At 37.6% G+C, this 12,725-nt stretch overlaps 1 protein-coding gene across 1 annotated transcript in view; it reads right to left on the bottom strand.

The window, feature by feature from the left end:
- Positions 1–12,725, bottom strand: part of AGBL4 (AGBL carboxypeptidase 4) — a 1,380,022-nt gene that overhangs the window by 1,167,661 nt on the left and 199,636 nt on the right. The window lies entirely within an intron of this gene.

Genomic DNA, 12,725 nt, shown 5'->3' with positions numbered 1-12,725 from the left:
AACAATTTTCAAAAGTGAAGAAACAGGTGTGACTTCTTTCTCTTGCATTATTCTAATACTGTAATGAGCAGTGAATTGTCCAAAATGTTAACAAAAGAATGAGACTCAACAAAGGTATAATTAATTCCCAAGCCACATAATCAAACTAAAGAGGTATACAGATGACTACACACAATAATAAAAAACTTATGACAAATCAGTACTGAATTATAGTTGAAACATGCTATATTATCATACTTTAAGTGGAATTCTAATGTGTGTTTCTCCAAATTATCAATCAAAATTAAACTTTAACTTTACAGTACAAACTTTACTTTCTTTAGTGTGGTGGACAGTTCCACAACGAAACTGACCACATCATATTCAATCGACGGTTTTGCCTGACTGATGTCACTATTGTCCCAAAATTCCAAACGGGATCGGACCACCATCTCCTTTGTGCAAATTTCTACTTCATGGAACTAGGAGAAGGGCTGCAAAGTTTAAGAAGAGGACTCCCAGAATAACCACCAACTGGGAGCTCTTTGGCACTAATGCGGCAACATGGGAAGATATCATCGTTTACAACATTGACGAGGAATATGATCAACTGGTTCGGCACCTCCATGATTGTGCGAGGAATGCTGAGAGAGATAGCCACAAAAAAATGCCTGTCTTCGAAAACTCTTGAGCTTATTTGCCAACGTGGCTTGTCACAAGCCTCAGGCAACCGCAAGAGAACGTCCGAGCTAGCAAAGCAGTTCAGGGAAGCAATAAAAGAAGACCTCAAAGAAAGAAGAGCAGTAGTGCTGGCAGATGCAGCAGATGCTGGGAAAAGCATTCTCAACACCCACTTGTCCTTCACCAAAAACAAGACCAAGTTGACTGCCCTCCAACATCCTAATGGATCTATCACATCTTCCAGAAGGGCAATGAAGAAGATAATCGATGACTTCTACTCAGATCTCTTCGATAGCCACGTCCACCTGCCCACATAAAAAATTCCACAGGATGGATATGTCATTACCAACCTTCATTCTTCCAAATCCCGACATGCCATTTCATTGGTAAAGAAGCGAACAGCACCTGGTCTAGACAAGGTCAGACCCAAACATCTGAAGAACTGCCGTCAGTACTCATCAATATGTTGGCTCGGCTCTTCACATACTACCTGTCTGAATACAAGGTTCCGTCCCAGTGGAAAACCAGCAGGACCGTTTGACTGTACAAGAAGGTAGACAACCACGACATTGGCAACTATCACCCAATCTGCCTATTGTCTGTCATCTACAAGCTGTTCACTCGAGTCATGCTGAATAGGATTAGCAGAAGACTAGATGAAGAATAGCCATTCAAGCAGGATAGGTTCCACAAAGAATTTAGCACGATCAACCATATCCACACGATAACCAAGCTCATTGAGGTTTCTCGGGAGTTCAAGATGTCGCACTGTCTAACGTTCATTGATTTAAAGAAAGCCTTTGATTCTGTTGAGCAGTCTGTTTGGCTAGGACTTCGATGACCACTTCAGTAGTGGTCATCGAAGCTCTAGCCAAACAGGGCATTCAAACTCAATACATCAAGATTCTCCGTGAACTGTATTGTGGATTCACTACCAGGATCTCAGCATTCTACAGGGAGGTGATCATTGATGTCAAGAGAGGGGTTCGGCAGGGTGGTACCATTTCACCAAAACTCTTTAGTGCCACCCTCGAGAATGTCATGTGACAACTGGAATGGGAAGGAATGGGAGTGAAGATAGACGGTCAGCAATTACACCACCTCCGCTTCACTGATGACATCGTTCTAATAACACCAAACATTAGCCAAGCAGCACAAATGCTGGCCAACTTCGACCATGAGTGTGGAAACGCCGGAATACTGCTGAATCTCACCAAGACAATGTTTATGAGAAACAGTCTTGTTCCTGATGTTCCATTCACTCTCAACAAAATGAACATCTCCGTATGCAACGGTTATGTGTACCTAAGTCGAGAAGTCAACATGACAAATGACCTGGCACCTGAGTTGCGCAGGAGGAAGAGAGTGGCTTGGAACACCTTCAAGAGCGTCGAAGAAATAGCTAAGAGGACAAAGAACCTGCGGCTCTGGGCACATCTCTTCAATTCCACTGTTCTTCCTGCATTAGCATACGCCTCAGAAACCTGGGCCCTACAAAAACAGGATGAGTACACTATTCAGGTCTCCCAAAGAGGAATCGAAAGAGCTATGCTTGGAGTATCACGCTTCACACAAATGAGAGAAAGAATCCTGAGTTCCGACTTCCATCAATGATCAAGAATCAGGGATGCTGTCTCATTTGCCAAGGTATGAAAAATCAGATGGGCATGACATGTAACATGATTTGGAGATGACTGCTGGACTAGAGCCATTATCGATTGGATTCTATGGGACATCAAAAGATTGCGTGGCCGACCACCCACGAGATGGTCAGACTTCTTCATCAAGACCCTGATCGATCGGTTTGAGGTTCTTCGTGTTCCTAGAATGAGCAGACGTCATTGGGCTACAGTAGCACGTGACAGGGACAAATGGAGATGTTACTAGTGCCCGCTCAAGCAAATTGATGAGTAACAGGATCAAGTGAAGCGATCAAAATGACTTCAAGACATATCATACTCAGACTGACAAAAACAATAGAGGTTGAATATTGAAAGCAGCAAGATCAAAGAATGAAATTATTACATAGAAAGGACTTCCCCAAGATTTACTGCAGACCTATCAAATGAGACCTTCCGGGTTCAAGGTCAGTGGTGAGATATAGTGAAAAAAAAATGAAATGAATGCTAACCAAGAATACTTTACCCAGCCAGATTTAAAAGAATTCAGACTTAAAGAAATGATACACAACTACACAGGTAAACAACAACTCAGTAGCTTCAGGGACTCAAAAACAATTTTGAAAGAACTTAAGGGGAACTGTAAGGCAAAGAAACCTCACAAACACAAACTTCTAAAGAAGGATACACAAAACCCCATGACATTAATCTTTCTCAATGCCAATGGTCTAAACATACCAATTAGACACAGAGTGACAAAACAATTGAATCCAACAGACTGCTGCCCACTAGAACCACTTCTGAATAGTCAGAAAAATCACAGATTCAACGTCAATGGTCTAAACTCACCAATTAGACACAGTGACAAAAAATTGAATCCAACAGTCTTCTGCCTACAAGAAACACTTTTGAATAGTGAAAACAAACACAGGTTCAATATAAAGGGCTAGGAAATAGTTCTTCAAGTAAACAACTTCCTCAAAAAAGCTGGAGTTGGGCAAACTAGTATCAGATGATATAGACTTTACACTAAAAGAGGTTAAGCTTTTTTAGTTCAATTCTTAATAAACAAAGAACATGCACACCAGAAAGAAATAATACTTCTAAACATATAAACTCCCAGTGAGGGAAAAGCAAAATTTTAAACAACTATAAAAGGACTTCAAGAAAGATAGTGATAGTAACACAGTAGCTGGAGACTATTATGACTGGCATTAGAGAGAGTTCTATATTCTTTATTTTTGTCATTTATTGAAGAAAACTGATCATATAACTGAGCATGTCTCAGGATATTCAAGTCTATTCTACTGATCTGAGAGTCTGTCTTCATTCAATAGCATTCTCTTTTAAAGACTCTACAAAAAAAGGTCCTAGAAACAATAGATTTGTATAGTAAAGGGGAAGGTTACAAAATTAATATAGAAAATTCCATAGTTTTTTCTATATACAATTAATGAAAGAGAAGAAAAATATAATCCTGTTCACTATTGTATTTCATAAAACCAAGTACCGAGGGTACAAATTAACTAAAGAAGTGGAGAACCTATACAAAGAAAACTACAAACAATACTTCAAAAAATAGAAGCAGATACAATAAAATGTAGGCATATTTCCTGCACATTGATCAGGAGGATTAATATCATAAAAATGGCAATCCTAAAAGAAGTATACAGATTCATTACAGTCCTTATAAGTATATACTCATGTCATTTAAAAATAAATAGATCATAAACTCCTGAAATTTTTCAACAAAACTTTGTCACTGTCACTGTCCTCCCGTTGTTCATCGATTTGCTTGAGCAGGCCAGTAACATTGTGAGACTTGTTACTGTGTTTGGCATATCGAATACATCACAGGAAGCTTGCCAGGCAATGCTGTGAGGATGAGATACTCTCAGTAGCTTGCTGGGCTCTCCGAGAGGGGCGGAGGAATCGAACTCCGGCCGGCCATGTTGGCTGCGTGCAAGGCAAATGCCATACCCGCTGTGCTATCACTCCAGCCCAGCAAAATCTTTATGAAATACAAAGACCATACTGAAATTGGTGTACATTGTAAATACCTAAGGTTTCTAAAAACATATGTCTCAAAATATAAAAACATGCATACAGTAGTTTAGAATTATCAGCCTTGACATGATCAGCATATGAACTGTCTTCTACAATAAACATTAATATTCTACCACAAAAATAACAGCATTCATAAACTAAAATGTATATAGGAGCCAGAGAGATAGTATAGTGGGTATAAAACTGTGGCTCCAACACAAAAACAAATAAAACAAACAAAAAAGTATCATACTTTATTTCCATTACACACACAAGAAATATAGATGTTCCAATGTGTGGAGTAATTATTAGTAATAAATGGTCAATTATTCTTTCTACTTATTTACTTGGGGGACTTATACAGCTTACTATTTATAATTATTGACTCGAGCGGGCCCAGTAACGTCTCCATTGGAGATTTTGTTGTTACCGTGTCTGGCATATCGAATACGTCACGGGGAGCTTGCCAGGCTCTGCCGTGCGGGCGAGATACTCTCGGTAGCTTGCCGGGCTCTCCGAGTGGGGCGGAGGAATCGAACTCGGGTCGGCCATGTTGGCTGCATGCAAGGCAAACGCCCTACTGCTGTGCTATCGACTAATTATTTACAATGCAAATCCACACTGAGATAGATCATACATACTTTTTAGAAAAACATCCAGTGGTGCCCAGGGCTTACTCCTAGCTCTGCTTTCAGGGATATCAGACTTTCAGAAAATTCATTCAGAACAAATAAATAAAACCAAAAATAAAAAAGATACAAAATAATCAAAGTTTGAAAAAACAAAAAATCACAAAAATCAGAAACCTTCAGATCAACTAAAAGAAACAAAGCCAGGATTCATATAGAAGAACAACAGTGAAAGCTGACTTCTCAGAAATATTAGGTTACCATAAAGACAACTCTAAAATATGATATATGAATATTTTCCAGCCACAATTCAATATCCAGTGGTCCTATCCTCCCGTTGTTCATCGATTTTGCTTGAGCAGGCCCAGTAACATCTCCATTGTGAGACTTGCTGTTACTGTGTTTGGCATATGAATATGTCACGGGCAGCTGGCCAGGCTTTGCAGTGAGGGCAAGATACTCTCTGTAGATGCTGGGCTCTCTGAGAGGGGCGGAGGAATTGAACCTGGGTCGGCCGGGCTGGCCACATACAAAGCAAATGCCTTATCTGCTGTGCTATCGCTCCAGTGGTAGAAAAGTGTTATCAGGCAAACAAAATCTAAAAAGATATTATAAGCATATCTTCATAAGAAAAATAACCTCAATATGGAAAATTATATTAGGCATAATGACTACGGAAATATGAATACCATACAATGATAAATAGGTAAGTGTAAAAGACTATTTTGTTTCATAAAAGGCAATTTCATAAGAAACAACTGACTTTAATTACATTTTAAAGACATAAGCAAAGAATGTAGAATCAAAATATGAGAACAACAGCAATAATATTTTGAAAGATTAAATAAAAATAAACTTATGTGAAATTACAATTATGTGCTGGGAAGCAGGAAGCATAGGAAAAAATTTTAAGTGAATGTATTAATTAGAAAGATAAAAGTTACTGAAAGTAGACTATAGACGAATATGATTGTCACTCAATGCCTCTTTTGCAAACCACAGCACCCAAAAGGAGAGAGAGAACAAAAGGGAATGCCCTGCCACAGAGGCGGGGTGGGATGGGGGGATAGGGGGTGGGAGGGATACTTGGATCATGGTGGTGGAGAATGGGCACTGGTGGAGGGATGGGTACTCGATCATTGTATAACTAAAACCCAAGAACAAAAACTTGTAAGTTCACAACTGTACTTCATGGTGTTTCACTAATAAATTTTTTTTAAAAAAAAAGATAAAAATGCTTGATATAAAGTATTAAGTGTGAAGCAATAAAATGTTGACTCTAAAATAGATTTTATAAGTAACTGGGTCATGAAAATACATGAAAAAAATAATATATATTAATATGTGAAAGAAACAAAGCTACATAAAATATATAATTCCAAATAAAAGACATTGTGAGAAATGCAGTCATGAATATAGTATTGAACTGTGGTTACTACAGATTTGGGGGAATGAAGTACTAAGAGGCAGAGCACAGAAGATTTTTATAGCACGGAAAATGTTCTGTATGACTATCAGAACCTTGAATTCCAAGGAAGGGAGTTAGGGTTAGAGGAAGGTGAAGAAGAGGAGGCAGACTAATGGTAACATAATGGCACTGGACAAAGGCCTTGGATACTTCAGTGGTGTAAATGTGAGGTAACTACACATCAAAACCAGAACAGCTAACACTCTTGTAAGTATCTGAACAAAAGTATAATAACTGAGTCTTAAAAATAAGTTAAAAGCATGTTACTTCTAGAACAACTTTTAAAATAACAGAAAATTTATAACACAAAATCACTAACCCAAATCAACAGAGTAAAACAGCTACTGAATAAGAAAAAAATAACAAGAATGAATAACAAGATTATTGATTTAAGCCAGTCATATTAATACTCATTTAAATAAAACATTATATAACAAATTAAACAGTAAAATACAAAACATATCTTTGGGGATAAATTTATAACAGAGTAGGTAGGGCACTTGCCTTGCACACATTGGACACAGGTTTGATTCCCACTACCCCATATTGTCCCCCGAGCTTTCCAGAAGCGATCCCTGAGTTCAGAGCCAGGAATAAACCCTGAGTATCCAAGTGCAGCCCAAAACAATAAAAAAAAAAGAAAAACAGATTTTTAGGGGGAATAAAAGATAAACTCTAAAACACAAAAATAGCCTAAAATTGCAATAGTTCCAAAGACTTTATCTTTCCTTTAACCACCTAAGAAAAGAGGAATGATCAACATTTACACATCATAATCAAACTACTGCATGACAAACACAAAGAATCATGAAAGCAGGAAGACAGAAGCAATTCATCATGTATAAGGAATTCTAATAAAGATTCACGGTGGATTTATAATCACATCAGAGATAAAATAGAAGATAGAACATAACACATAATACCTCAGAAATATAAGGGATCTCAAAAGGTTATGAATAATTCTATGGTATTAAGCTGGAGAACTTAGACGAGATGCATTTATTCTTAGAATCATATAACCTCCCACAATTGCATGATAAAGAATTATAAAAACTGAATAGACCAATTACAAATAAGGAAACTGAAGCATTAACGAAAAAACTTACAAAGAACAAAAACCCAGTCCAGACTGGTTAATTAGTTGAGTATATTTTGTCTTCAAAAATTTACTACCTGTAACTCCCATACTTATCCAAAATACTAAATAAAAGGGATTAATTCCTAATAACTTCTATGAAGTCAAAGTTACAGTAATACCAAAAGCAGAAATATTACAAAAGAAGAAAATTATAGACTAATATTTCAGATTAATAATTATACAAAAGCTCTTCAACAAAAGTCTTAGCATACTGAATCCAACAACATATCAGAAATATCATACTCCATAACCAAGTGAAATTCATTCCAAGTATGCAAGTTCACAAATAAAATAATAATTACAACAAACCAACAAGGAAAGATAAAAATCATATAATCATATTGATCAAAGTTGTGAAAGCTTTGACAAAAGTTAATGTCCATTAATAATGCAGAAAATTTTAATGAGAGATAAAATAAACCCTCCTCATAATACAATAATGGTTAAAGCAAACCCACAGCCAACATCATACTTAATAGCAAAACATGAAACTTACCTCTGAGATTAGGCACCAGGCAAAGATGTCCACTTCTCTAATATTTAATATAGTATTAGAATTTCTCACAGAAATTTGGGGGGAGATATCAAAGAGACCCAAACAGGAAAATAAGTCAATGAATCATCATTTGCAGATGACGTGGTAATATAAACTGAATAACCTAATGATTCCACTAAAATACTCTTATAACCAATAAACCAGCATAATAAAAACCAGGCTACAAATAAATACAAAAAAAAGAAAATCTGTTGTATTTCTATATGCAAATAACGTGCTAGAAGAGAAAATATTAAAATAATTACTTAAAATGTCAAATAACAAAGAATTGACTTAACAAAAGTGAGAAAGTTGTAAACCTTGAAAATTATGTCAGTTATGAAAGAAATAGATGAGGACACCAAGAAATGGAAAACTACTTCATGTCCATGGATTGAAAATTGTCAAAATGACCTTTCATTCAGAGTATTACTCAGATTAATATTCTCATGAATATTCCAATGACATCCTTCAAAGACTTAGAAATAACACTAATAAAATTTCTATGGAGTCACAAAACACCCAGAATAGTCAATCAGTATTTGAAGAAAAAAAAAGTTAAGAGATATCACATTTTCTGGCTTTAAGTTATACTATAAAGATATTATAATCAAAACAACATAATACTGGTATAAGGACATAAATGGAAGGATGCTGAGACTGGTAGTGGGTTCAGAGATGGAACATTTTATGCTTCAAACTCTATTAATAATAGCACTGTTGATTATGTGCCAAAACAAAAAAAATATATTAACAGTGTATTTTGCATTAGAAATCATCGAAGTCAAAGGAAGTGTAATACTGGATTCAAAATACTGAAAGAAAATAATGTGAAACAGGAATCCAATAGTAAAAATATTTTCTGAATATGAAGAAGACAGTATTATCAGCTAAACTTATGTGCCTACAAAAGTTACTAAAACCATCCTTCTGGGAATACGTGAGATAGTACAAGAGGTAAAACTTTAGCTAATCTGGGTTCGACCCTTGCCACCAGGTGTGATCCTGAGCACAGAGCCAGGAGTAAGTGCATAGATTGCTTAGGTATGGCTCCAAAACAAACAAAACCACCATTCAGTAACCCCAGCCATATATAGTATCTTTCTGACACAAAAGATTCAGTAATCAATGAATGAATGGAGACATAAAACATATTGAAACAGCGCCAGTAAATTTTCTCAAGTAACAGGACACATACAAGCATGTGTCAGGCCATGTACCACGTGGTCCCTCAAATCATTGTTGGGTGTGCATTAGTGTTTTCTGAGAGCACTACTCTAGAATAGCCCTGACTCAAATGACCTTGCATTATCTAACATTGCTGAAAGTGATCACACTTTTCCTCCAGTGTTCACTATTATGGTCCTTATTTAAAATATTGAAAGTGACAGAAAAGTGATATATTTTACCAATAATTATAATAACCGTATAGATAAGAATTTCAATTGCAATGCATAAATTATGAGAATACAGAGCTTCTATATATTGTCTACAAGAGGTATGATTTAGGTAAAAAGATGAAAATAAGTTAAAAGTAGAAGAAAGAAAAATTATAAATCAAATAAAGCAAAAAAAGAGCTTAAGTTTCTGTACAATAATAGGGGAAAGGGACTTTTGTAGGATAACATAGGTTTGTCCTTTCTCCCTTGCTGCAGAGAGCTTAGGTTTATTGGGTTATACCCATAACAGTGCTTTTGAAGCATTACCATTCCTCTGTGTTTATCTTTAACTTCTCTCTGTGTTCTGCTTTCCTATCTGTTAATCACTTATATCTCCAAATCAGACCCTGTGACTTGTAAGGTCAGATCCTTACAAGGACTCTGGATTTTGTATTAGTAAGTGAAATATTGTTAATCTCTTTCCCTTATGTTCATTGCAAAGTTTACTTTCGAGCAATGTCCTTTTTTTATAGATACAGGAAGATAGTTAAATCTATGCTTTTGTTACTTAGGAGTTTATTGATTCCGAATAAAGTTTACTCTTGGGCATCTGTCATATTTACTTGACTTAAGCCTCAGTTGCCCTTGGTTCCTAGCACCCCAGAAGCAGGGTCCCAATGAAGGACTGGATGGACCCAGGGTAGGCAGTAAGCTACCCTGACATCAAAATGGGACAGGACAAATGCAATAAAATTATAATAAGTTAAGAGCATGCTCATGAACAAATTCTATCATGAGAAATTCTATCAAAGAGAAGTGACTGGACATTGATCTTGCTGAGGTTAGGAAGGACTAATCTGACCTAATGATTGTAGTCTAGGATCTATAGGGAGATGCTCCCAGGAGAGCCACTTATCACGCTTAATATATCTCTTTACAGTGTCCATACAAAATGACTAGAAAGATTATTAAGAAGTCAATTTAAGGTAAGTGTTTAAATGATTATGGACAAAGAAAAGGAAAAGTATGTCCTTAGATGAAAAGCATGACCTTGAGTTGATCATTGATCTCCTAGTAGGAGATCTTTGTATTAGAAGAGATTTTGAGAAGGAAGGACTTTACATGTATTGATTGTGCTATCTCATCTAGGTGTAGTTGCTACCCCCAATCAGGTAGGCTGGGCTCTGGACTAAGGCAGTGAGAGGGGGCGCACAAGACTAGTATGGGGGAAAGTAGGGGACTGGAATGATGGGCAGTGAGACTGGAATGGGACGCTCAGTGAGATTAGAATAGGCACATGGGGAGATTAAAATAAATAGTGGGATGGAGATTAAAATAGACAGCAATTTATCACCAACCAGCTTGGAAGCTCTGTTACTTCTATTGTCCATGGCTGCAGGCCAGAACGGGGAAGGAGCTCATGGCCACCAAACATACATGGTGGGAGAGAGTGCCACAACATGATTTTGTGAAAACACAGAACTTTCAGAAAAAAACTGTTAATATGAGCCAGATGTGATAATTTATAAAGACAAAATATACTGTATAAATAATACATTTTATCACTTGATCACTTGACATCCCTTTACTCAACAATTTGTTCGAGCAGGCACAAGTAACATCTCCATTCGTCCGTGTCTCATGCTATTGTAGCCCAATGGTGTCTGCTTGCTCCAGGAACACGAAGAGTCTCAAACCAATTGTGCAGGGTCTTGACAAACAACTCTAATCATCTCGTAGCTGGTCAGCCACACAATCTTTAGACATAGTATGGAATCCAGTCGGTAATGGCTCTAGTCCAGTGGTCGTCTCCAAATCTCATTACGTGTCCAGCCCATCTGATTTTCCACGCCTTGGCAAACGAGATGGCGTCCCTGATTCTTGACCATTGATGGAGGTCGAAACTCCGGATTCTTTCTCTCATTTGAGGAAAGCATGATACTCCAAGCATAGCTCTTTTGATTCCTCTTTGGAACACCCAAATAGCGCTCTCATCCTCTGTTCGTAGGGCCCAGGTCTCTGAGGCTTATGTCAATGCAGGAAGAATGGTGGAGTCAAAGAGATGTGCCCAGAGACGGAGGTTCTTCATCCTCTTAGCTATTTCTTTAATGTTCTTGAAGGCATACCAAACTGCTCTCTTCCTCCTGCACAACTCAGATGCAAGGTCATTCACAATGTTGAGTTTTCAACCTACATACACATAACTATTGCATTCGAAGATGTTCATTCTGTTAAGAGTGAATGGAACTTCAGAATTGAGTACGTTTCTCATAAACATTGTCTTTGTGAGATTCAGCTGCAGTCTGACCTTTCCACACTCATGGTCGCAATCAGCCAGCACTTGTGCTGCTTGCCTAACATTTGGTGTTATTAGAACAATGTCATAAGCAAAACAGAGATGGTGTAGTTGCCAACCATCTATCTTCACTCCCATTCCTTCCCATTCCAGTTGTCACATGACATTCTCGAGGGTGGCACTGAAGAGTTTTGGGGAAATGGTAGAACTCTGCTGAACCCCTCTCTTGACCTAGATGATCACTTCCTTCTAGAATGTTCAGATCCTGGTAGTGAATCCATAACACAGCCCACAGAGGATCCTGATGTATTGAGTTTGAACACCCTGATTGGCTAGGGCATCAATGACCGCTTCCATCTCAACAGAATCAAAGACCTTCTTTAAATCAATGAACGTTAGACAAAGTGGCATCTTCAACTCCTAAGAAACCTCAATGAGCTTGGTTACCAGGTGGATATGGTTGATCACGCTAAATCCTTTTTGGAACCCAGCTTGCTCGTATGGTTGTCCTTCATCTAGTGTTCTGCCAATCCTATTCAGAACAGCTTTTAGATGACAGACAACAGGCAGATAGGGCGATAGTTGCCAATGTCGTGGATGTCTCCTTTCTTGTATAGTATAACGGTCCTGCAGATTTTCCATTTTGACAAGAACTTGCATTCAGACATATAGCATGTGAAAAGCCGAGCAAATGTATTGATGAGTGCTGATGGCAGATTCTTCAGGTGTTCGGGACTGACTTTTCTAGGCCAGGTGCTGTTTGCTTCTTTACTGATGAAATGACATGTCAGATTTCAGAAGGGAGAAGGTTGGGAACGACGTATCCATCCTGTGGAATTTTGTATGTGGGCAAGTGGACGTGGTAATCAAAGAGATTCGAGTAGAAGTCATGGATTATCTTCTCCATTGCCCTTCTGGAAGATGTGATAGATCCCTTAGGATGTCGGAGAGCAGT

The sequence above is a fragment of the Sorex fumeus genome, unplaced genomic scaffold (genome assembly GCF_029834395.1).
Source record: "Sorex fumeus unplaced genomic scaffold, SorFum_2.1 ptg000045l, whole genome shotgun sequence".
Taxonomy (NCBI): Eukaryota; Metazoa; Chordata; class Mammalia; order Eulipotyphla; family Soricidae; genus Sorex; species Sorex fumeus.
Note: the sequence above shows the minus strand (reverse complement) of the source record. Positions and strands in the feature narration are given on the sequence as shown.